Source organism: Ipomoea triloba, chromosome 11 (genome assembly GCF_003576645.1).
Source record: "Ipomoea triloba cultivar NCNSP0323 chromosome 11, ASM357664v1".
Taxonomy (NCBI): domain Eukaryota; kingdom Viridiplantae; phylum Streptophyta; class Magnoliopsida; order Solanales; family Convolvulaceae; genus Ipomoea; species Ipomoea triloba.
In genome coordinates, this window is record NC_044926.1 from 16,525,829 (window position 1) to 16,530,868 (window position 5,040).

The window sequence follows — 5,040 nt, forward strand, 5'->3', positions numbered from 1 at the left end:
TTTTCCCCCTTGTTGGCATCATCAGCACGGGAAAGGAGGATGGACATACCTTCGAAGATTGCTTGAAGTTGGGCAGGCACTTGGTTCGACAGGTCATCGAGTATGGCCTTCATCACATCCTGTCGAAGTTCACTGGAATGTTGGAAGGCTCGAAGCTCTGCTCGCATCTCGGCTAATTCAGCCCTTGCACTTGCAGCCTCTGCTCGAGCTACAGCAGCTTCATCAGTGGCTTTCCGTGCTGCATCCTCAGCCCATATTGCCTGTTCGAGAAGTTCAGCATGACGGCCTTGGGATTCACTTGTGCCAGCAGCAGGCATTGCAGCATTGCGGACAACAACGAGTATTCTTTCGAGCTGAGCCATCTTCTGAGATTGATCAGCCATGAATTGACGTACTTCGCCAATGAAGACTTCTTCGGCCTGTTGATCATAGTCAGAAGTAGGAGATGAGGAACGAGATGTACCTTTTGTCGGAGGGGACTTGGGTGTTTCCAGATTTCCACCCATGACTTGCAGTTGCGAGTCCACCTCTCGATTTATTGTCTGAGGAGCCGCAGGGACACCGGGTTCAGAGCTCGAAGGTAGCTCCATGTCAGGCGCTTCCCGGTTTCCACCTGAGGGATGGATCACTTCTTGCTCCTCACCTCTCGAACCTGGAGCCTCAGCTTCAGCAACTGTGGAGATAGGATCAGCCGGAGAGGGTTCTTCGGTATTGGACGCTTCCCGATTTCCATCCAATGGAAGTTCCCCCTCAGCGTCACTTCTCGAACCAGTGCTGGGAACTTGGTCATCTGCTGGTGAGGTTGGAGACGAAGTGTCGACAGGTGCTTCCCGGTTTCCACCTTCGATGGTATCGTCAGTGCTCCTCGAACCAGCAGGACTTGGGGTTATCTGCTCTAAGTGCTCATTGGACTGCATTTCGGTCTGCTCCGATGAGTCTGGAATGACAATTATTTCAGGAGCAGTAGGAAAACCCGGCAGTGTGAGCAACGGAACTACACCCTCTCGAACTGTCTGAGCTTCATCGTTGTCAATCGAGGGTGTGGACGCAGGTGGTGGCAAAAGTAGAACGGTGGTGGGTGCCACTTGAGGTGCTTCAGAGGTCTCGGATTCACCTCTCGAAGCTTCTACCAGTTCGTCCAGAGCAGAGTTACTGACTTGGGACAGTGGGATTGCGGCTGTTGCGATATCATCGTGAGCAACCCCAGAAGTCTCTCCTGGACCTCTCGTGAATTCAATGTTTTGTCCCAAGGAGATGGCAGTGGCGAGCCTGATATCTTCTCGAAATTGGGCATCAAGTTCTGGATCCTCCTCAGGCTCAACCTCGATTTCTTCAGCTATTCCTTTGCCCTTATCAGTTCTTCCACTGTTCAGCTTAGACACTCTTGTTTCGTGGGCAAGGTCTAGGAGTTGATGAGCTGGGATCTCTGAGATACCCAGCCACTGGAGTGCAAATTGTTCTTCTGCCTCCATCTCAGCTGCTTGGGCCATCAGTTGAGTGAAAGGCCTGGTTCTCCAGTTGATCCACCTGACCACCCTAGAGAAGTCATCAAGAATAGGTGCTTCCACTTCCAACTGAGTAGTGACCTCTTCTTCTCCATCATTCCGTTCATCAGACAGAACCTCTGTAGTAGTGATCTCTCGACCATTATCCGAGAGATCATCTTCCAATCTGACATCTGCTATTACTTGAGCAACTGATCTATCAATCTGAGCAGATTCAGTGGGTGTCAACTCAACATTTAGAGCATGTTGCACTGGGTCCCTGACCACAATGCCCTGATCATCAGCAGCTACCATGTAGTCCTGAGTTTCAGCTGCTGGATCATCTATCTCTCGAACCACCTGTCGTGGCTCTTCTGTATCCCCCTGTACTGGATCACTGATCCCAGTACCTTCAACCTCTTGAACCTCCTCTCGAGGTTCTAATACAGATTCACCAGTACCCTCAGCAGTAATATCATCATGAAGATTATCACTCAAATCTCTTGACAGGGACCTGGTAGGGAACACTCTCTCAACCTCAGTGGCCAGTGTGGCCTGAGGTTCCCCCTGGGCTTGTGCCCTGTCCTCGAAGGGTACTTGTATGACTGATGGTGTCACCTCTCAAACCTGGGTGACAACAATATTTTTGGCCCTTTTAGCCCTCAGAGCAACTCTCTGAATCAGAGCATCCAAAGGCTCATCATCAGAGTCCTTCTCCTTGGCTGGGGCTTTCCTTTTGCCCCTTCCTTTTGGCTGTGAGGGAGAAGGTGCAGCCTTACCACCTTTAGCTTTGGGGACTAGAGATTTCGTCCTACCCATATAGGTATTTCGATGAATCTCTTTTCCTTCCCTCAATTCAAAGCCCTTCAGGCTTAAGAGAAATTGCACAACAAAGCCGAAACCAACCTTTTTACTGANTGTCCTCGAAGGGTACTTGTATGACTGATGGTGTCACCTCTCAAACCTGGGTGACAACAATATTTTTGGCCCTTTTAGCCCTCAGGGCAACTCTCTGAATCAGAGCATCCAAAGGCTCATCATCAGAGTCCTTCTCATTGGCTGGGGCTTTCCTTTTGCCCCTTCCTTTTGGCTGTGAGGGAGAAGGTGCAGCCTTACCACCTTTAGCTTTGGGGACTAGAGATTTCGTCCTACCCATATAGGTATTTCGATGAATCTCTTTTCCTTCCCTCAATTCAAAGCCCTTCAGGCTTAGGAGAAATTGCACAACAAAGCCGAAACCAACCTTTTTACTGATCGACAGGTTGGCGTTGGAGACTGAGCGCATCACTTGCTGTTGGAGGAAGTTGAAGATTATATGTGCCCAGTCCAGCTTGTTGTTGTTCCAAATGGATTTTGAGGAGGTCTAGACTAATCTCGTCAGTTCCGGACACCTTGCCGAGCACAAACTTCATGATTAGGTCGGCAGCGAGAGCAAACCTCTCCTTTAGGTGGTACTTGCGGAGGGCAGAGGATGCTCTGGGTGGTGCAGTCGCTAGTCGGATTTTCTCCCAGAAGGCTTGCTTGTCCAAGTCGTAATCCGATAGATGCTTGACTGCTTCCTCCGATGATGCGAAATCAAATGCCGCTTTGAGGTCACCTACAGATGTTGTGATGGGAAAATCATTAAAGCGGCTTTCGATTTTACCCTTCGTGACCTTGGCATTTGCGAACCATTCTGTGAAGTCGAGGGCGTGAATGGTCCGGTAGTCGTGCGTCATGTATTTCATCAGTCCTGCTTTCTCAAACTTCTTCAGGACTTTTTCCGCCATTTTTGGATTAGGGGAGTTGGTGATGAAGCCGTTTCTGTCAAGGATACTCCCCGCCTTGACTTGTTTGATCTGAGAGCGAATGTGTAGCAACTCCCTCTGATATGCGTCGGAAGATGAGGTTGATGTAGAGGATTCGGACGCCATTGATGAAGGTTAGATGTTTTGGAGGGAATGTGTACTGCGTTTAGGATTTGGGGATTTTGGGTAAACGGTTTTAGCTTGAATCCGGGTAAAGAAGAAGGATTTGGCTTTTATATCATGTGGATTCGGGTTGGATATATGGGTAGGGTTGAATATTTGATCCGAAGAAAGATACCGGTTAATTTCAAAGAAGTAAAAGGTCAGAAATACCCTTTATAACGGTTATGTATGTAATGTATGGTAAGGATATTTTGGTAAAGTATAATGCGGTTTTTGGATAGTGGGATATAATGAGATGTTTATACAGGCATGCTCCCATTAATCAAGATAATGCCCTTAAGTGCGAAAAACCGTCAGTAACCGATGACCACGTGGCTAGCATTAATATCCAAAGTTAGCCGTTTCCCCTCATATATCAGATTCACCTCTCGAAGGTGAATTGTCTTCCACATGAGTTTAAGGATCTTCCCCCTGAGTGATCGATCCCTAAACCTCCTTATTCCTCCGTCTTGATCTGGTTAAGGATCTTCCCCCTGAGTGATTGATCCCTAACCCTCCTTATTCCTCCGTTCAGAGATATCAGTTTGTTATCTTTCGAAGTGACCTCTCGAACTACCCTTCTTCGAGACATAACGTATATAGACAAACTGATCGGGTGACCTCTCGAACTACNTCTTTCGAAGTGACCTTTCGAACTACCCTTCTTCGAGATATAGCGTATATAGACAAACTGATCGGGCATCTCTCGAACTACCTTTCGAACACAGATTGCAAGAAAAACACGTTTGATTCATCTAAAAAATATCACTTGGAACATATCCTTAAGTTCATTTAGTGATTTCCAGATACATTACATATGAATCAATATCCTATTAGATTCCTTAGAAACTTTTGTTTGGCCTTGGTCAGTCTAATAGGAATCTATCGTTAAAGCAGGAACTAGCCATCTAAAGTCCTATTTCTCTAATAACAGAACTAGGGGTGGCTATTCCCTTTTCTTGTTCTTCTCTCCGGAGCTGCTTACTGTAGTTGAGAGTGACCATCTTCATCGCTAATCCTCTTAAGGTCTTTGGATTAGGTATGATCACCCCTTTGACTGCTGCTGACCTCAGAAAGTCCCATCTGGTCTTCCTCTCCATTTCCCTTGGTTCTCCATTTGGTTGAGGAAGGCCCTTTTCCAGAATGTGCAGCAGTAGGAGTCCCTCTTGTGCAAGACTCTCCTCCCGATTCCAGTGTCCCATCATTGTGGATCTCCTTGTATTTGGGGATCCATTCACCTTGGATGGGAATAAGATTCTTGCTTGGATTATCAGGAAGCTCCGCAATCTGTTCACCCTTCGTTGATTCTGGATAGTTTTCTCCTTGAAAATCTTTGGACTTGACTGCCGGTTTCTTTCCTCTATAAAAGAATGGAACATCATCTTTTCCTTTCTTTTTCTCCATGGGAAGTTGATGATATGAACTTCTGAAAGAAACCCTCTCATTTATAGCCCAATAAGGTTACCACTGTTGAGTCACGGGATGCAATATGAATGACCATTCAATGCTTGTGTAACTCCAAGGCTGCCATAAAGTTGATGAAACCGCCCCTCACATGCGAAACAGTTCATGGCACTAAATACAAGAAGATAAGATTTGACCATTCA